The 22,538-nt window shown below is 44.1% G+C and overlaps 1 pseudogene; it reads right to left on the bottom strand.

Annotated features, from left to right (window-relative positions):
- Positions 1-1,734: 1,734 nt before the first annotated feature.
- LOC119363340 lies at positions 1,735-7,136 on the bottom strand (annotated as a pseudogene).
- Between the last annotated feature and the right edge of the window lie 15,402 nt (positions 7,137-22,538).

Raw genomic sequence — 22,538 nt, 5'->3', positions numbered from 1 at the left:
TGCTAGAGTGATGAACTAAAACGAAAATACAGACTCGCCAAATGGGATATTATTTATAGACCAAAAGTCCAAGGGGGTCTTGAAATTGAAAATCTTGAAGTCAAGAACAGATGTCTTCTCAGTAAGTGGCTGTATAAGTTATCTGTAGACACGGAGGCCACATGGGCGCAGATTCTCCATAGTAAGTACCTTCACTCCAAAACTTTGTCCCAGGTGACAGTGAGGCCGACGGACTCGCCTTGTTGGAAAGGACTGATGAGATTTAAATCATTTTTTATCAATAGGACAAAGTTTATAATCGAAAATGGTACCACCACGAGATTCTGGGAGGATACTTGGCTAGGGGAAACACCCCTCGCGCTTCAATATCCGTCCCTTTATAGCATTGTTCAATGAAGTGACGCTTACGTTGCAACAGTACTTCAGTCCATCCCTCTCAATATTCAATTCAGGAGGACGCTAGCCGGAAATCGTTGGGAAGCTTGGCTCCATCTAGTGAGTAGACTAATGGAGGTTCAGCTTTCTCAACAGCCCGATCAGCTGCGCTGGAAGCTTACTAGGACGGAAGAGTTTACAATTAAATCGATGTATCTCGATGTTATCAATTCTAATTCCATTCCTAGTTTCAAATATGTTTGGAAAGTCAAAGTTCCTTTGAAAGTTAAAGTGTTTACGTGGTTTGTACATAAACAAGTCATTTTAACTAAGGACAATCTGGCAAAGCGCAACTGGACAGGACCTACAAGGTGTAGTTTTTGTGATCGGGATGAATCTATCAAACACCTCTTTCTTGACTGCCCATTGGCAAAAAAAATATGGCGGACGGTTCACATAGCTTTTAACATTACTCTTCCGAATTCTGTCAGCACGTTATTTGGGACGTGGCTTAACGGGATAGATTCCGAAACAGCCACACACATTCGCGTAGGAGTATGTGCTGTATTGTGGGTTGTCTGGAACTGCAGAAATGATTTGGTTTTTAACAGAACAACAAAAATTCATTTTTTGCAGGTTATCTTCCGAGCCACTGCGTTGATCCGTATGTGGTCGCTACTCACTTCGACGGAGGCCAGGGAGCGTTTGGTTACTGGATCTATCCGGTGGAAGATGGTAGCACGGGCTATTTTCAACCGGTTTGGATGGCGGTCATGTAATTGGATAGGCAATTAGTTTTCCTATCTTTCTTATGCCAGCCGGTTGTGGCTTTATGTCTACTTATTTTTTATATTATGTTCTCTGTGAGCTTTTTTCCCTTTTCGTTCAGACTTTAAGACCTTTGTTGAACCTATTTGCTTATTATTTAAGTTGGCCGTATGCATCATTCTGACGCAGAGGCCGGGGAGACCCCTTTTCGAAGAAAAAAAACTACTCCGTCGGTTCACAACTAGGAGTATAAGGATGTGGTAGATATGTTTTATTGTATTTGTTCACTCATTTCAGTTCGTATTTAGTCCATACAAAAATATCCAATACATCTTATATTAGAACGTGGAGGGAGTAGCTTAAATACAAACAATTGGAGTTGGCGAAATTGCACGGTATCACAGAAAACCCGTAATATATAGATATGTTTTATTGTGTTTGTTCGCTCATTTCAGTTCGTGTATCATACTAAAATATTATTTGAACGGGGAGGGAGTAGCTTAGAAACAAACAATTGAAGTTGGCGATCAAATCCACAATTGAAGTTGGCGAAATTGCACCAGTTATGGGTTTCACAGAAAACGCAAAAACTATAGCTTAGACATTCACAGCCATGGTCTTCCGAATCCAAACTTTACATCCGACGGCACAGCTGCCAAGTACGAAGGATTAACCTGGAAGAAAAATTTACACTACCCTGCAACGTAGTTTATGATGGTTATCATGTAACTACATCTAGAAAGAGATTTGATGGATTACAGAACCCCGTGACTGAATCAGCCCAAGGCGGCGGCCAAAATTTTCGCACTGAAGGTTGTCAAACTGTACCCAGTGCCAGTAAGTTGCATCTAATACTACTTTCAGAAAGGAGGCAGAACAAGTGCGTAACAGCATTGAGTGTTACTTTAATTTGCTTCACGAGTTAGGCATTCCAACTTCTGTCCCATGCAGTCGTCATCTTTCACTGATGCCATGTTTGGGATAATCTGCCAAAAGATATGCAACAGATATCAGAATTGCAACAAATATCCTAGTTGCAAGTTTGAAATTTCATTTTATCATGTAAGATCGGATGGAAACAATGCACATGTAAACCAGCAGATATGACAACTATGGTTCTGATATACAAGCTGGTGCACACAGGATAAGTTGATGGTCTACACCAAATTTCAGCAGCAAACTACCTAAAGGCACGAGGCACTGTTTGATTTCTACACCAAATTTCGGCAGCAACTAACAAAAGGCCGGAGGCACTGTTATTACGTGCCATATAGAGTTAGTGTGAAAATCAACTGCAGCGTTGGGTAAGAATCCATAGCTTGAAACTCAAATGAGCTTATTCCATGGGCTGGGGTTTTTGTGCCAACATCATATTTCAAGTGCTTGTGCTAAAAGGTTGGTTAGCACAAAACAATGGCACACTTTTGAACGAAAGAATACATGTTATAAAAATCACATTACCTGATCCTTGTACTCTGACAACTGAAAAATGGCTTATCCAAAATAATCAGGTGGTGGTTGTTTAACTTCCTTCTCTATCAGTAGAGTCTTCAATGTTTCCATGATATCAAAGCGTGGGTCTAGCTTGCGTTGCCACCCCTACAGTAGAATGAATAGCCATGGTAAGTATAATATCCATCTTCCTAATTCCTGTAAGGGCATACGGATACTATGCACAGTGTATTGTAGCTTGTAGTATAGCATAGAAAAGGGTGGTCAGCAACCAAACTGACTAGGACCCTGTAAACTAGTTCTATTTCCTTAGGTAAGTTCAAATTAAGCATAAAACATACTCCCTCCGTCCCATAATATAAGAGTGTTTTTGACACTAGTGATGATGAAAAACAAATCAACCCTGGAAGTTACTACCTCTGGTTGAAAATACACGATGCAGAGTCTTTGTGAGGATTTTTTCACAATATAGTTTTTACTCCCTCCGTAAACTAATATAAGAGCGTTTAGATCACTACTTTAGTAATCTAAACGCTCTTATATTAGTTTACAGAGGGAGTATGTATTTTCACAATTTTATATAATGGTCAAAGTAGCATGAAGCCAACTGTGCCCAACTGCCCATGTCTATATCATCTTTCTTGAATAAAGAAAGTATTTAAAAATTAATTTGTCAAATGAGGAAAACAACGAAGATCGTTATAAAGACGTCAAATTCCCTTCTGTACACAGTATAATAACCGAAACATAGCAGGTATTATATTGATATCAATTTAAAGTTTTACAACAGTGCATTACCTCAAGAACCAAAATGGTCACCATTACAGTACAGATGTTGCCATCAATGTTGACTTTGTGGCGACGAACTGTGTCGAGCAATTGATGCATGCATTCGACAGGATGAAATACGTCTCCCTCCGGTGTTCCCCAGAACGTAAATGTCTTATCCAATTCCTACCATTACCAGTAATAAAATATTAGTACTGTCATTCAAGGGAAAAAATGTGTAGAAACATCAGGATTGTGCAATCTGTAGTATAGCAGAATATTTCAGAATTCAAGACAAAACCCTCATAAGACTAGATAAAAAGTACAGGTTCCTATCAATGCGTGAAAACTGATTCTTCGCCCAATTATTTATCCCCTGGTCAATGCATGCAGCTACCAGAGAAGGACCATTAGGCCCAGATTTAATTAACATAGAAACAACTAATCAACACAATTTTCTCAAAAAAAAAACTAATAATAGTGATTAGCAACTTTGAGCTCCGAATCTGAGGCCAAACATAGTCATATTGAGTTGCACAAGCCTGTTATTGATTGGGAGATACTAGGAGGAATGGACACAAAATTGAAGCTAGACTGCTTGGTTGGAAAATACGTCATGCAAGTAGATAATAAAAAATACAAAAGCTAGTACTGAAGCCAACATATCTGGACTGCGCTGCATCTAAGCTGACGGAAGAAAGGCATGGACCTAAAATGCCTGAGCTAACAAGAGGGCAAGGATCCTTCAAAATCCCTTATATTGCCATAGGTCAGGCAAGAGTAACCCCAGCAAACCAGTTAAATATTGTGTTAACACACCCCAAATCCTACTATTAGATGACATATTCTTTAGCATATAAATAATTTCGAACTCTCCATGAAAATGCATGATAGTATATAATCATAATGTCTGTATATGCAGGGACCCAGATGTTATGTACAAGAACGAATACATGTAGATATAATATATGATGGATGACATCTGATGGCCATAATGAAGGTAGCTGCACTTAAACATCGCATATCAAGTAAAGAATTATCAAATCTGATTAAGATCTAAATATTGCCTACATGTTTCATGCTTTACCTCAGTAAAGGCTGCTGGATTTGGACAGCTCTGGTTTTCTGATAATCGTAACGTACACTTAGCAGCCGTACGACCATCTCTGATAGCAACCGCCTTGAAGAATTGTTTTAAGTTATCACGGTCAGCTACTGAGAGCTCAGCAGTCATGCCAACATCAAGAAAAACAATATGGGGCTTAGATCTGAAAAACGTTTTCCTCTTATTCTTGCTCTCGTTTAGACGGACAAGAATGTTTCCCGGGTGCATATCCGCGTGAATAAAATTGTCCTCCTGTAGAAACAGGGAAGAATGATAAAGAAGAATTCAGTGGCTGAATTATACTGGGAATATATCAGATAAACAATTAACAACAGATCATACTTCTAAGGCTAACCATGGTGCGAATATGGCTATACCAATCGCCAGTAAACCACCACTCAGGGGAAAAGAGAAAAATAGGAAACAAATAAAAGACGTGCATACCAGAAGCATCTTCAAGAATGCATATGTTCCAATGTGGGCAAGGTCCTTCTTCATCCGAGAATTTCCTTCAGTTTCATCCACAAAGCGGGCAACACTTTCTCCATTCTCAAATGACTCGATAAGGACAGCTGGATGGACAAGTGGGTACAATGGTTCTGGGAATGAAACATGTCTCCATCTACGGAAGTTGTGTCTGAAACGATGCAAATTAGAAGCTTCCCTAGAAAGGTCAACTTGAGACATCATGAAAACTGCAAACTGGCGGACGCTCTCATCCAGCCTTAGCCAGCTCAATCCAGGGACGGCATTCGAAACTTTTGCCATAAAATTGATGAGTAAGAAGTCCTTCTTGATTGATTCCCCCACACCAGGATGCCTCACCTTAACTGCAACATGCTTTACAGGATGTTGATCTCTTTTCTTTTTTTTTGGTCAAGTTCGAGTCAGGACGATCTTTTAATGTGGCCCGATGTATTTGTGCAATGCTTCCAGAAGCTACAGGATTCTCTTCAAAAGTTTCAAATATTTCAGATAGCTTACGGCCAAATGCCTTCTCAATAGAAGCTTTGCTGTAAGCAAAGCCATGCACCGGAGCTCCGCTGTGAAGCTTTGCAAGCTCAACACAGAGATCACTTGGGAAAAGATCAGGGCGAGTTGCAGCCCATTGACCCCACTTAATGAATGCTGGCCCCGCCTTTTCAAGGGTACGACGTACAAGAGAAAGCCACCTTCTTCTAAATTCTATACTTAAACTATCAGCAAATGGAGCTAATGCAGTTGCAGGGAAGAACAGGAATGCCAAATGAACTGCTCTTATAAACAAAGTGATACCCTCCCAGACTGACCTAGCCATGGCTGACAGCAACTCGCCAGTATCTCGTGTCCTCATGACAATGCCTTCCATTTTGGGCATGTATGGCCGTGAGTCTGCCAGGACAGGCTGCGACAATGCCATCTTCCCAAAAGCTAAAGCCACGACCCCAGGGATGATATGTGATCTCGTTAAGGACAGAGTTAGCGCACAGGCTGCTCGGCTCAGCAACGGGAATCGGGGACCACTATACGAGTAGATATGACTGGGCCGCTTCAACGTCAATTGGCCTTGTTGTCTTGCGGATGAATTTGACACTGCCCCAGAGAGGGAACCATAGCCTCTGGAAAACCTTTTTCTATAGTTGTGATCCTCAACTTTCTTTCTGACAATGTCCTTGTAATGTGAGAACATTCTAGAGAAGACGGGTGGGATATTTCGCCTTGTTGACAAGCCATTGTCCCTCACTGTTGCGTAGTAACCACTGGCGTGACTCGACTGGGACAAACGGGCTGCCCGCCTATTTGTTCCGGTTGTCAACAGCCTGCTCACAAATGTAAGAGCACAACATCAAATATTGCAAGTTTCCAAGCTTATCTGACACTTACAGGGTGAAATTTAAAACTCAATTTGTACAGCACAAGCAATGTGGTTCGGGTAATCCCCCAAAATACTAGCCATTTTATTTATCCAGCATATATGGAATCAAATTGCAAACTCCGACAATGCATTCATTCGTGAAGCATCAAAGTTTCAAACTAATTATCTAGGCCAATGTAACGGTATGGACACATGTTCAGGCATAGTATGTGGCAGAATTGACATATTTAAGCTAGATTTGAAGCCCAATTGATCACAGTAATAACAAACCCCAAATTCCAAACTACAAACAGCTTCCGATTCCACGCGAGCAACTCACAATAAAATATATTCGTACTCAGTTGAGCGCATTGTACCATATATAAATCGGCAAACGGATTCAGCAAAGCCGTGTCGTTTTCAGTCTGAAAACTCCCCAAGAAGATCCACCTTCCCCTCTACAAGAACCGCCGACATAAACGGAGAGACGAGAAGGAAGGAAGAAGAAGAAGCGCACCTCTCGCCAACCGACAGTAGGCGCAGCATCGGGTTCACCGCACCAGGTCGCCGGAGAGCATGCCACCCACCGCCAAAACCCCAGGAGAGCCCGCCCACGCAAGGGGGCGCGCGCGCGAGGGCGGACCAGACCGAACCCGCGGAGGGCGGGGTGGAGAGGGGACTCGGAACCGGAGCCGCGATCCGCGGGGCCGAGGGAGGCGCGGCGCGGCGGCGGCGGGAGGGATTGGAACTGAGATGCGACGGTGTGGGGTTCGGAGGCGACGACGGCTCTGCTTTTGCTTCCCCTCTCCTTGCGATATTTGTTTGTTGTCCACGCTGGTGCCTCCTCGGTCCTTTCTTGGAGAAGAGGGCATCCACGATGGTTTATTCGCCCGCTCCAAGTCGCCAGGGGCACGCGCGCCCGTGGCCGACCTGAACTCGTTGTCGATGTAACGGTCGTAGGGTTCGGGTCGGAAGGAAATTCAGCCCACGGCCGACTTGCTTCAAGGAACAGGCCTGGTCGTAACGAGGACGTTGTGATGTGAGTAGTTGGCAACTTGGTTTGTGTCTCAGAAGAAAAAAAAACTGGCAACTTGGGCATTGGACTACGATGCAATTTGGAGGCTAGGAAGCAAACTCGTGTTTGTAAATAAAGTCAAAAGAGCCGTGTACGCTGTGCTAAATTATTGAAAACTCGCCCGTGTGCTGACTGCGTTGTTTTTCTTTATGGAAGAAAAGAAGGCAGTGGATAAACAAACTAACAGTCGATAATGTGCAAGCCAATTTATAACTTGGATAAATATCGGAAGGTATCAAAAATCAGCCCACCCATGGTTACAAACACTTAACCACTCCGGGGTCCGCAGCCGCCGCTGCTCACAGCCTTTGCCTCCACTACTCCCTTCCTCGCTGTCGTCGTCGGAGGCAGCCGGGATAATGCCCAACGGCGGATTGTGGTGGCGAGGATGTATGGTGCCTCAACATGATGCCTCCAACCCGTTCCTCGGATCTCTGGTCCCGAAGTTGCCATCTCCACTATGGTAGGCGTGTGCTGACCCTTCGACGGCTTCTCGCACTCGTCGCTGTCAAGGGGAGGCCCCAGATGGATCCGACGTGGATGTTGCGGCTTGGCGGGCGGCGGCACCATAGACTAATCTATCTTGCTCATGATCTGGTCATGTCAGCCCCTTGGCTGACGGGCCTAGGCAGGGCTATCTCCAATTAGATGGCAGTCGCTGGTGATGTGCTCCATCGTCGGTGTTGGTCCATATGGTGACCACTCCAGCCTGCGGTGGTGGCCTTGTCGTGGATTGCGGGGCCACCAAAAGGTCTTTGCGAGGGTTCCTCTATCTAGATCTGGTGGTTGCTCAACGGTGAGATGGATGAATACTTGACATAGAGGATATGATGGTGTAGTAGCGGCAGTCGGTTTTCTAACGCATGTAACTGCTAGGATCACGGAAAAGTGCTGGCAACAACACATGATTGACTTCGATGGCGGTGTTTCTCGAGTACCCAGTCTCGAGCTCCATGATGAAAACCAAGGCTTGGCCCTAGTTGGTTATATTTGGCATTGGCGATGTTTTTGTATCGTTACCTTGTTGAAGGCATTGACTAGATATGCTCATACCAGTTCTTCAAGGTGAAAACTAAGATTCGATCTGGCCTTTGGTGGTTGGATCCGGTGATGGTGACACTCCTTTCCTGAAGGCGTCGTTGTTGACGAATTTCATTGTCCTTGTGGTGTTATGGGATGATTGGTGTGGATATGGTCATTGTTATATTTTGTCAATTGCAGATTTGATCACTTTGTTTTTTTCCTCTCGCTTAGGCATAGTTTTGGTCTTATATGATTTTGCTATTTGTCAGCCTTTGTGTGTATGCGCGCGTGTTTCCTAACTGTGCATAGTCTGGATGTATGCTCATTGTGTTTGTATTGCTTCATTTTGAGTAAATAAAATTCGCCCTTTGTTGAAAAACAAACACTTAGCTATATATTTTAAATATTCCAGCCAAAGTTGTTCCTATCAAGGTAGTCAAAATTTGAAAATCGTCTGGTGTAGCCAAAAATTGTACAAAATGAAGCTTCCTTCGAACCGGAGAAAAATTTCTCCAGACACATTTTAAAGACCATATTTTACAGATAATACCCCGTCCTACAACAGGTGAAAAATTTTGTATCACTGAACAAAGCAAGATATAAAAGAAGGAAACCATCACAAAAAGTGAATTAGAAAATAGAAAAGATTAACCTTTATACAAACGTCCACTCTTTTAAGCTCGGTGTTGGCAAGCCAGCCAAAAAACCAACAATGCCACCTATAATGCATACAAATTTTAGTTCATGAAACAACAAAAATTTGAATGAAAATACTCTAGCAAAAATATAGAATCTTTTGCATTTATATTGTGGTGATGGTTTCTTTATACACGATATTTTGAGTAATATCTATTGCATCCTGTCACCCTTAGTCGTAAAAAGTAGCACGCATGAGGAATGGAATTAGAAATGCATTAGCAACCAAAATCAAGTCCAATTCTTACAGTCTAAAGGTACTAAGCTGGATACTCAAAGACACATAATTTTCTTTCATTTTCTTATCCTGTGGTGTCCTGCAGAAAAAGTTGCTAGGTATTGATACGTTTCCAACGTATCTATAATTTTTGATTGTTCCATGCTATTATATTACCCCTTTTAGATGTTTATGGGCTTTATTTTGTTGGAAATATGCCCTAGAGGCAATAATAAATGGTTATTATTATATTTCTTTGTTCATGATAATTGTCTATTATTCATGCTATAACTGTGTTATCCGAAAATCGTAATACACGTGTGAATACATAGACCACAACAAGTCCCTAGTGAGCCTCTAGTTGACTAGCTCGTTGATCAACAGATCATGGTTTCTTGACTATGGGCATTGGATGTCATTGATAACGGGATCACATCATTAGGAGAATGATGTGATGGACAAGACCCAATTCTAAGCATAGCTCAAAGATCGTGTAGTTCGTTTAGCTAGAGCTTTTCAATTGTCGAGTATCATTTCCTTAGACCATGAGATTGTGCAACTCCCAGATACCGTAGGAGTGCTTTGGGTGTGCCAAATGTCACAACGTAACTGGGTGACTATAAAGGTACACTACGGGTATCTCCGAAAGTGTCTGTTGGGTTGGCACGAATCGAGACTGGGATTTGTCACTCCGTATGATGGAGAGGTATCTCTGGGCCCACTCGGTAATGCATCATCATAATGAGCTCAATGTGACCAAGTGTCTGGTCACGGGATCATGCATTACGGTACGAGTAAAGTGACTTGCCGGTAACGAGACTAAACGAGGTATTGGGATACCAACGGTCGAGTCTCGGGCAAGTAACGTACCGATTGACAAAGGGAATTGAATACGGGGTTGATTGAATCCTCGACATCGTGGTTCATCCGATGAGATCATCGAGGAGTATGTGGGAGCCAACATGGGTATCCAGATCCCGCTGTTGGTTATTGACCGGAGAGGAGTCTCGGTCATGTCTACATGTCTCCCGAACCCATAGGGTCTACACACTTAAGGTTCGGTGACGCTAGGGTTGTAGAGATATTAGTATGTAGCAAACCCAAAGTTGTTCGGAGTCCCGGATGAGATCCCGGACGTCACGAGGAGTTCCGAGAGGTGAAGAATTATATATAGGAAGTGTTGTTTCGGCCATCGGGAGAGTTTCGGGGGTCACCGGTATTGTACCGGGACCACCGGAAGGGTCCCGGGGGTCCACCGGGTGGGGCCACCTATCCCGGAGGGCCCCACGGGCTGAAGTGGGAGGGGAACCAGCCCCTGGTGGGCTGGTGCACCCCTCCCCCCCTTGGGCCCCCCTGCGCCTAGGGTTGGGAACCCTAGGGGAGGGGGCGCCTCCACTTGCCTTGGGGGGCAAGTTCCCCCCTTGGCCGCCGCCCCCCCCCCCCCTAGGAGATCCCATCTCCTAGGGCTGGCGCCCCCCCTTGGGGACCCTCTATAAAGAGGGGGGAGGGAGGGCAACCACACCCTGCATCTTGGCGCCTCCCTTTCCCCTTGCTACACCTCTCCCTCCCGCAGACGCTTGGCGAAGCCCTGCCGGATCCCTGCTACATCCACCACCACGCCGTCGTGCTGCTGGATCTTCATCAACCTCTCCTTCCTCTTTGCTGGATCAAGAAGGAGGAGACGTCACGCTGACCGTACATGTGTTGAACGCGGAGGTGCCGTCCGGTGATTTGGATCACGACGTGTACGACTCCCTCAACCCCGTTCTCTTGAACGGTTCCGCTCGCGATCTACAAGGGTATGTAGATGCACTCCCCTCTATCGTTGCTGGATGAACTCATAGATTGATCTTGGTGAACGTAGGAAATTTTTTATTTTATGCAACATTCCCCAACGGTGGCTGAGGGAGTCCTGGACTAGGGGGTGTCCGGATAGCCGAACTATCATCATTGGCCGGACTCCAAGACTATGAAGATACAAGATTGAAGACTTCGTCCCGTGTCCGGATGGGACTTTCCTTGACGTGGAAGGCAAGCTTGGCAATACGGATATGTAGATCTCCTACCATTGTAACCGACTCTGTGTAACCCTAGCCCTCTCCGGTGTCTATATAAACCAGAGGGTTTTAGTCCATAGGACACATAACAATCATACCGTAGGCTAGCTTCTAGGGTTTAGCCTCCTTGATCTCGTGGTAGATCTACTCTTGTACTACCCATATCATCAATATCAATCAAGCAGGAGTAGGGTTTTGCCTCCATCGAGAGGGCCCAAACCTGGGTAAAAACATCGTGTCCCTTGTCTCCTGTTACCATCCGCCTAGACGCACAGTTCGGGACCCCCTACCCGAGATCCGCCGGTTTTGACACCGACAGTGGCATCATGAGCTAGTTCTATGCGTAGTTCTCTTTGCACGAGTAGAACACAATTTGTTGTGGGCGTAGATGTTGTCAACTTTCTTGCCACTACTAGTCTTATTTTGCTTCAGCGGTATTGTGGGATGAAGCGGCCCGGACCGACCTTACACGTACGCTTACGTGAGACAGGTTCCACCGACTGACATGCACTAGTTGCATAAGGTGGCTAGCGGGTGTGTGTCTCTCCCACTTTAGTTGGAGCGGATTCGATGAAAAGGGTCCTTATGAAGGGTAAATAGAAGTTGGCAAATCACGTTGTGGCTTTAACATAGGTAAGAAAACGTTCTTGCTAGATCACCTATAGAAGCCACGTAAAAACTTGCAACAACAATTAGAGGACGTCTAACTTGTTTTTGCAGCAAGTGTTTTGTGATGTGATATGGCCAAAGTTGTGATGAATGATGAATGATATATATGTGATGTATGAGATCATGTTCTTGTAATAGGAATCACGACTTGCATGTCGATGAGTATGACAACCGGCAGGAGCCATAGGAGTTGTCTTTATTTTTTGTATGACCTGCGTGTCATTGAAGAACGCCATGTAAACTACTTTACTTTATTGCTAAACGCGTTAGACATAGAAGTAGAAGTAGTCGTTGGCATGACAACTTCATGAAGACACGATGATGGAGATCATGGTGTCACGCCGGTGACGAAGATGATCATGGAGCCCCGAAGATGGAGATCAAAGGAGCTATATGATATTGGCCATATCATGTCACTATTATGATTGCATGTGATGTTTATCATGTTTTTCATCTTGTTTACTTAGAACGACGGTAGTAAGTAAGATGATCCCTCATAATAATTTCAAGAAAAGTGTTCCCCCTAACTGTGCACCGTTGCGAAGGTTCGTTGTTTCGAAGCACCACGTGATGATCGGGTGTGATAGATCCTAACGTTCGAATACAACGGGTGTAAGCCAGATTTACACACGCAATACACTTAGGTTGACTTGACGAGCCTAGCATGTACAGACATGGCCTCGGAACACGGAAGACCGAAAGGTCGAGCATGAGTCGTATAGAAGATACGATCAACATGAAGATGTTCACCGATGTTAACTAGTCCATCTCACGTGATGATCGGACACGGCCTAGTTGACTCGGATCATGTTTCACTTAGATGACTAGAGGGATGTCTATCTAAGTGGGAGTTCATTAAATAATTTGATTAAGATGAACTTAATTATCATGAACTTAGTCTAAAATATTTACAATATGTCTTGTAGATCAAATGGCCAACGCTCATGTCCACCTGAACTTCAACGCGTTCCTAGAGAAAACCAAGCTGAAAGACGATGGCAGCAACTATACGGACTGGGTCCGGAACCTGAGGATCATCCTCATAGCAGCCAAGAATGATTATGTCCTAGAAGCGCAGCTAGGTGAAGTACCAATCCCAGAGAACCAAGACGTTATGAACGCTTGGCAGTCTCGTGCTGATGATTACTCCATCGTTCAGTGTGGCATGCTTTACAGCTTAGAACCGAGGCTCCGAAAGCGTTTTGAGCAACACGGAGCATATGAGATGTTCGAGGAGCTGAAAATGGTTTTCCAAGCTCATGCCCGGGTCGAGAGATATGAAGTCTCCGACAAGTTCTTTAGCTGTAAGATGGAGGAAAACAGTTCTGTTAGTGAGCACATACTCAAGATGTCTGGGTCGCACAACCGCTTGACTCAGCTGGGAGTTAATCTCCCGGATGACGCGGTCATTACAGAATTCTCCAGTCGCTCCCACCAAGCTACAAGAGCTTTGTGATGAACTTCAATATGCAGGGGATGGAAAAGACCATTCTTGAGGTATATTAAATGCTGAAATCAGCAGAGGTAGAGATCAAAAAGGAACATCAAGTGTTGATGGTGAATAAAACCACTAAGTTCAAGAAGGGCAAGGGTAAGAAGAACTTCAAGAAGGACGGCAAGGAAGTTGCCGCACCTGGTAAGCCAGTTGCCAGGAAGAAGTCAAGCAATGGACCCAAGCCTGAGACTGAGTGCTTTTATTGCAAGGGAAGTGGTCACTGGAAGCGGAACTGCCCCAAGTACTTAGCGGACAAGAAGGCCGACAAAACCAAAGGTATATGTGATATATATGTAATTGATGTGTACCTTACCAGTGCTCGTAGTAGCTCCTGGGTATTTGATACCGGTGCGGTTACTCACATTTGTAACTCAAAGCAGGAGCTGCGGAATAAGCGGAGACTGGCGAAGGATGAGGTGACGATGCGCGTCGAGAATGGTTCCAAGGTCGATGTGATCGCCGTCGGCACGCTACCTCTACATTTACCTACGGGATTAGTTTTGAACCTCAATAATTGTTATTTAGTACCAGCTTTGAGCATGAACATTGTATCAGGATCTCTTTTAATTCGAGATGGCTACTCATTAAAATCCGAGAATAATGGTTGTTCTATTTATATGAGTGATATGTTTTATGGTCATGCCCCACTGGTGAATGGTTTATTCTTAATGAATCTCGAGTGTAATGTTACACATATTCATAGTGTGAATACCCAAAGATGTAAAGTTGATAACGATAGTCCCACATACTTGTGGCACTGCCGCCTTGGTCACATTGTTGTCAAGCGCATGAAGAAGCTCCATGCTGATGGAATTTTAGAGTCTCTAGATTATGAATCGTTTGACACATGCGAGCCATGCCTCATGGGCAAGATAACCAAGACTCCGTTCTCCGGAACAATGGATCGAGCAACCAACTTATTGGAAATCATACATACTGATGTGTGCGGTCCAATGAGCGTTGAGGCTCGCGGAAGATATCGTTATGTTCTCACTCTCACTGATGACTTGAGTAGATATGGGTATGTCTACTTGATGAAACACAAGTCTGAGACCTTTGAAAAGTTCAAGGAATTTCAGAATGAGGTAGAGAATCAACGTGACCGAAAGATAAAGTTCCTACGATCAGATCGTGGGGGGAATATTTAAGTCACGAATTTGGTACGCACTTAAGAAAATGTGGAACCGTTTCACAACTCACGCCGCCTGGAACACCTCAGCGAAATGGTGTGTCCGAACATCGTAATCGCACTCTATTGGATATGGTGCGATCTATGATGTCACTTACTGATTTACCGCTATCATTTTGGGGATACGCTCTAGAGACACCTACATTCACTTTAAATAGGCACCGTCTAAATCCGTTGAGACGACACCGTATGAATTATGGTTTGGGAAGAAACCTAAGCTGTCGTTTCTAAAAGTTTGGGGATGCGATGCTTATGTCAAGAAACTTCAACCTGAGAAGCTCGAACACAAGTCGGAAAAATGCGTATTCATAGGATACCATAAGGAAACCATAGGGTATACTTTCTACTTAAGATCCGAAGGCAAGATCTTTGTTGCCAAGAACGGGTCCTTTCTGGAGAAAGAGTTTCTCTCAAAAGAATTAAGTGTTGGGGAACATAGTAATTTCAAAAAAAATCCTACGCACACGCAAGATCATGATGATGGCATAGCAACGAGAGGGGAGAGTACTGTCCACGTACCCTCGTAGACCGTAAGCGGAAGCGTTATGACAACGCGGTTGATGTAGTCGTACGTCTTCACGATCCGACCGATCCAAGTACCGAACGTACGGCACCTCCGAGTTCAGCACACGTTCAGCTCGATGACGATCCCCGGGCTCCGATCCAGCAAAGCGTCGGGGATGAGTTCCGTCAGCACGACGGCGTGGTGACGATGATGATGTTCTACCGGCGCAGGGCTTCGCCTAAACTCCGCGACGATATGACCGAGGTGGAATATGGTGGAGGGGGGCACCGCACACGGCTAAGGAACGATCCGTAGATCAACTTGTGTGTTCTAGGGTGCCCCCTGCCCCCGTATATAAAGGAGCAAGGGGGGTGCGGCCGGCCCTAGGAGGAGGCGCGCCGGAGGAGTCCTACTCCCACCGGGAGTAGGACTCCCCCCCTTTCCTAGTTGGATTAGGACTTGGGGGGAGGGAAAGAGGAAAGGGGGGCGCCGCCCCCCTTCCTTGTCCTATTCAGACTAGGGGGGAGGGGGCACGCGGCCTGCCCTGGCCGGCCCTCCTCTTCTCCCTCATGGCCCACTAAGGCCCATTAACCCCCGGGAGGGTTCCGGTAACCCCCCGGTGTTCCGGTAAAATCCCGATTTCACCCAGAACTATTCCGATGTCCAAACATAGGCTTCCAATATATCAATCTTTATGTCTCGACCATTTAGAGACTCCTCGTCATGTCCGTCATCACATCCGGGACTCCGAACAAACTTCGGTACATCAAAACTTATAAACTCATAATAAAACTATCATTGTAACGTTAAGCGTGCGGACCCTACGGGTTCGAGAACTATGTAGACATGACCTAGAACTATTCTCGGTCAATAACCAATAGCGGAACCTGGATGCCCATATAGGCTCCTACATATTCTACGAAGATCTTTATCGGTCAAACCGCATAACAACATACGTTGTTCCCTTTGTCATCGGTATGTTACTTGCCCGAGATTCGATCGTCGGTATCCAATACCTAGTTCAATCTCGTTACCGGCAAGTCTCTTTACTTGTTACGTAATGCATCATTCCGTAACTAACTCATTAGCTACACTGCTTGCAAGGCTTATAGTGATGTGCATTACCGAGAGGGCCCGGAGATACCTCTCCGACAATCGGAGTGACAAAACCTAATCTCGAAATACGCCAACTCAACATGTACCTTTGGAGACACATGTAGTACTCCTTTATAATCACCCAGTTACGTTGTGACGTTTGGTAGCACCCAAAGTGTTCCTCCGGTAAACGGGAGTTGCATAATCTCATAGTTACACGAACATGTATAAGTCATGAAGAAAGCAATAGCAATATACTAAACGATCAAGTGCTAGGCTAATGGAATGGGTCATGTCAATCACATCATTCTCCTAATGATGTGATCCCAGTAATCAAATGACAACACATGTCTATGGTTAGGAAACATAACCATCTTTGATTAATAAGCTAGTCAAGTAGAGGCATACTAGTGATGTTGTGTTTGTCTATGTATTCACACATGTATTATGTTTCCGGTTAATACAATTCTAGCATGAATAATAAACATTTATCATGATATGAGGAAATAAATAATAACTTTATTATTGCCTCTAGGGCATATTTCCTTCAGTCTCTCACTTGCACTAGAGTCAATAATCTATATTACATAGTAATGATTCTAACACTCATGGAGTCTTGGTGCTGATCATGTTTTGCTCGTGAGAGAGGCTTAGTCAACGGGTCTGCAACATTCAGATCCGTATGTATCTTGCAAATTTCTATGTCTCCCACTTGGACTTGGTCCCGGATGGAATTGAAGCGTCTCTTGATGTGCTTGGTCCTCTTGTGAAATCTAGATTCCTTTGCCAAGGCAATTGCACCAGTATTGTCACAGAAGATCTTCATTGGTCCCGATGCACTAGATATGACACCTAGATCGGAAATGAACTCCTTCATCCAGACTCCTTCATTTGCTGCTTCCGAAGCAGCTATGTACTCCGCTTTACATGTAGATCCCGCCACGACGCTTTGTTTAGAACTGCACCAACTTACAACCCCACCGTTTAATAAAAATACGTATCCGGTTTGCGATTTAGAATTGTTCGGATCAGTGTCAAAGCTTGCATCGATGTAACCATTTACGACTAGCTCTTTGTCACCTCCATATACGAGAAACATATCCTTAGTCCTTTTCAGGTATTTTAGGATGTTCTTGACTGCTGTCCAGTGATCCACTCCTGGATTACTTTGGTACCTTCCTGCCAAGCTTATTGCTAAGCATACGTCAGGTCTGGTACACAGCATTGCATACATGATAGAGCCTATGGCTGAAGCATAGGGAACATCTTTCATTTTCTCTCTATCTTCTGCTGTGGTCGGGCATTGAGTTTGACTCAACTTCACACCTTGTAGCACGGGCAAGAACCCTTTCTTTGCCTGATCCATTTTGAACTTTTTCAAAATTTTATCAAGGTATGTGCTTTGTGAAAGTCCTATTAAGCGTCTTGATCTATCTCTATAAATCTTGATGCCCAATATGTAAGCAGCTTTCACCGAGGTCTTTCATTGAAAAACTTTTATTCAAGTATCCCTTTATGCTATCCAGAAATTCTATATCATTTCCAATTAATAATATGTCATCTACATATAATATTAGAAATGCTACAGAGCTCCCACTCACTTTCTTGTAAATACAGGCTTCTCCAAAAGCCTGTATAAAACCATATGCTTTGATCACACTATCAAAGCGTTTATTCCAACTCCGAGATGCTTGCACCAGTCCATAAATGGATCGCTGGAGCTTGCACACTTTGTTAGCACTTTTTGGATCAACAAAACCTTCCGGCTGCATCATATACAACTCTTCTTCCAGAATCCATTCAAGAATGCAGTTTTGACATCCATTTGCCAAATTTCATAATCATAAAATGCAGCAATAGCTAACATGATTCGGACAGACTTAAGCATCGCTACGGGTGAGAAAGTCTCATCGCAGTCAATCCCTTGAACTTGTCGAAAACCTTTCGCAACAAGTCGAGCTTTATAGACAGTTACATTACCATCAGTGTCAGTCTTCTTCTTAAAGATCCATTTATTCTCAATGGCTTGCCGATCATCGAGCAAGTCAACCAAAGTCCATACTTTGTTCTCATACATGGATCCCATCTCAGATTTCATGGCCTCTAGCCATTTTGCGGAATCTGGGCTCATCATCGCTTCCTCATAGTTCGTAGGTTCATCATGATCAAGTAACATGACTTCCAGAATAGGATTACCGTATCACTCGGGTGCGGATCTTACTCTGTTAGACCTACGAGGTTCAGTAGAAACTTGATCTGAAGTTTCATGATCAATATCATTAGCTTCCTCACTAATTGGTGTAGTTGTCACAGGAACCGGTTCTTGTGATGAACTACTTTCCAATAAGGGAGCAGGTACAATTACCTCATCAGATTCTACTTTCCTCCCACTCACTTCTTTCGAGAGAAACTCCTTCTCTAGAAAGGATCCAATTTTAGCAACGACAATCTTGCCCTCAGATCTGTGATAGAAGGTGTACCCAATAGTCTCTTTTGGGTATCCTATGAAGACACATTTCTCCGATTTACGTTCGAGCTTATCCGGTTGAAGTTTCTTCACATAAGCATCGCAGCCCCAAACTTTAAGAAACGACAACTTTGGTTTCTTGCCAAACCACAGTTCATAAGGCGTCGTCTCAACGGATTTTGATGGTGCCCTATTCAACGTGAATGCGGCCGTCTCTAAAGCATAACCCCAAAACGATAGCGGTAAATCAGTAAGAGACATCATAGATCGCACCATATCTAGTAAAGTACGATTACGATGTTCGGACACACCATTTCGTTGTGGTGTTCCGGGTGGCGTGAGTTGCGAAACTATTCCGCATTGTTTCAAATGTAAACCAAACTCGTAACTCAAATATTCTCCTCCACGATCAGTTCGTAGAAACTTTATTTTCTTATTACGATGATTTTCCACTTCACTCTGAAATTCTTTGAACTTTTCAAATGTTTCAGACTTGTGTTTCATTAAGTAGATATACCCATATCTGCTCAAATCATCTGTGAAGGTGAGAAAATAACGATACCCGCCGCGAGCCTTAACATTCATTGGACCACAAACATCAGTATGTATGATTTCCAACAAACCAGTTGCTCACTCCATAGTTTCGGAGAACGGCGTTTTAGTCATCTTGCCCATGAGGCACGGTTCGCAAGTACCAAGTGATTCATAATCAAGTGATTCCAAAAGCCCATCAATATGGAGTTTCTTCATGCGCTTTACACCGATATGACCTAAACGGCAGTGCCACAAATAAGTTGCACTATCATTATCAACTCTGCATCATTTGGTTTCAACACTATGAATATGTGTATCACTACTATCGAGATTCAATAAAAATAGACCACTCTTCAAGGGTGCATGACCATAAAAGATATTACTCATATAAATAGAACAACCATTATTCTCTGATTTAAATGAATAACCGTCTCGCATCAAACAAGATCCAGATATAATGTTCATGCTCAACGCTGGCACCAAATAACAATTATTTAGGTCTAAAACTAATCCCGATGGTAGATGTAGAGGTAGCGTGCCGACCGCGATCACATCGACTTTGGAACCATTTCCCACGCGCATCGTCACCTCGTCCTTAGCCAATCTTCGCTTAATCCGTAGTCCCTGTTTCGAGTTGCAAATATTAGCAACAGAACCAGTATCAAATACCCAAGTACTACTGCGAGCATTAGTAAGGTACACATTAATAACATGTATATCACATATACCTTTGTTCACTTTGCCATCCTTCTTATCCGCCAAATACTTGGGGCAGTTCCGCTTCCAGTGTCCAGTCTGCTTGCAGTAGAAGCACTCAGTCTCAGGCTTAGGTCCAGACTTGGGTTTCTTCTCTTGAGCAGCAACTTGTTTGTTCTTCTTCTTAAAGTTCCCCTTCTTCTTCCCTTTGCCCTTTTTCTTGAAACTGGTGGTCTTGTTAACCATCAACACTTGATGCTCCTTCTTGATTTCTACCTCCGCGGCTTTTAGCATTGCGAAGAGCTCGGGAATAGTCTTGTCCATCCCTTGCATATTATAGTTCATCACGAAGCTCTTGTAGCTTGGTGGCAGTGATTGAAGAATTCTGTCAATGACACTATCATCAGGAAGATTAACTCCCAGTTGAATCAAGTGATTATTATACCCAGACATTTTGAGTATGTGTTCACTGACAGAACTATTCTCCTCCATCTTGCAGCTATAGAACTTATTGGAGACTTCATATCTCTCAATCCGGGCATTTGCTTGAAATATTAACTTCAACTCCTGGAACATCTCATATGCTCCATGACGTTCAAAACGTCGTTGAAGACCCGGTTCTAAGACGTAAAGCATGGCACACTGAACTATCGAGTAGTCATCAGCTTTGCTCTGGCAGACGTTCTTAACGTCGTCAGTTGCATCAGCAGCAGGCCTGGCACCCAGCGGTGCTTCCAGGACGTAATTCTTCTGTGCAGCAATGAGGATAATCCTCAGGTTATGGACCCAATCCGTGTAATTGCTACCATCATCGTTCAACTTTGCTTTCTCAAGGAACGCATTAAAATTCAACGGAACAACAGCACGAGCCATCTATCTACAACAAACATAGACAAGCAAAATACTATCAGGTACTAAGTTCATGATAAATTTAAGTTCAATTAATCATATTACTTAAGAACTCCCACTTAGACAGACATCTCTCTAGTCATCTAAGTGATTACGTGATCCAAATCAACTAAACCATGTCTGATCATCACGTGAGATGGAGTAGTTTCAATGGTGAACATCACTATGTTGATCATATCTACTATATGATTCACGTTTGACCTTTTGGTCTCCATGTTCTGAGGCCATATCTGTATATGCTAGGCTCGTCAAGTTTAACCTGAGTATTCCGCGTGTGCAACTGTTTTGCACCCGTTGTATTTGAACGTAGAGCCTATCACACCCGATCATCACGTGGTGTCTCAGCACAAAGAAATTTCGCAATGGTGCATACTCAGGGAGAACACTTCTTGATAATTAGTGAGAGATCATCTTAAAATGCTACCGTCAATCAAAGCAAGATAAGATGCATAAAGGATAAACATCACATGCAATCAATATAAGTGATATGATATGGCCATCATCATCTTGTGCTTGTGATCTCCATCTTCAAAGCACCATCGTGATCACCATCATCACCGGCGCGACACCTTGATCTCCATCGTAGCATCATTGTCGTTACGCCATCTATTGCTTCTACGACTATCGCTACCGCTTAGTGATAAAGTAAAGCAATTACAGGGCGTTTGCATTTCATACAATAAAGCGACAACCATATGGCTCCTGCCAGTTGCTGATAACTTCGGTTACAAAACATGATCATCTCATACAATAAAATATAGCATCACGTCTTGACCATATCATATCACAACATGCCCTGCAAAAACAAGTTAGACGTCCTCTACTTTGTTGTTGCAAATTTTACGTGGCTGCTACGGGCTTAGCAAGAACCGTTCTTACCTACGCATCAAAACCACAACGATAGTTTGTCAAGTTAGTGCTATTTTAACCTTCGCAAGGACCGGGCGTAGCCACACTCGATTCAGCTAAAGTGAGAGAGACACACACCCGCCAGCCACCTTTAAGCACGAGTGCTCGTAACGGTGAAACCAGTCTCGCATAAGTGTACGCGTAATGTCGGTCCGGGCCGCTTCATCTCACAATACCGCCGAACCAAAGTATGACATGCTGGTAAGCAGTATGACTTGTATCGCCCACAACTCACTTGTGTTCTACTCCTGCATATGACATCTACACATAAAACCAGGCTCGGATGCCACTGTTGGGGAACGTAGTAATTTCAGAAAAATTCCTACGCACACACAAGATCATGATGATGGCATAGCAACAAGAGGGGAGAGTATTGTCCACGTACCCTCGTAGACCGTAAGCGGAAGCATTATGACAACGCGGTTGATGTAGTCGTACGTCTTCACGATCCGACCGATCCAAGTACCGAACGTACGGCACCTCCGAGTTCAGCACACGTTCAGCTCGATGACGATCCCCGGGCTCCGATCCAGCAAAGCGTCGGGGATGAGTTCCGTCAGCACGACGGCGTGGTGACGATGATGATGTTCTACCGGCGCAGGGCTTCGCCTAAACTCCGCGATGATATGACCGAGGTGGAATATGGTGGAGGGGGGCACCGCACACGGCTAAGGAACGATCCGTAGATCAACTTGTGTGT

Source organism: Triticum dicoccoides, chromosome 2B (assembly GCF_002162155.2).
Source record: "Triticum dicoccoides isolate Atlit2015 ecotype Zavitan chromosome 2B, WEW_v2.0, whole genome shotgun sequence".
Lineage (NCBI taxonomy): Eukaryota > Viridiplantae > Streptophyta > Magnoliopsida > Poales > Poaceae > Triticum > Triticum dicoccoides.
Note: the sequence above shows the minus strand (reverse complement) of the source record. Positions and strands in the feature narration are given on the sequence as shown.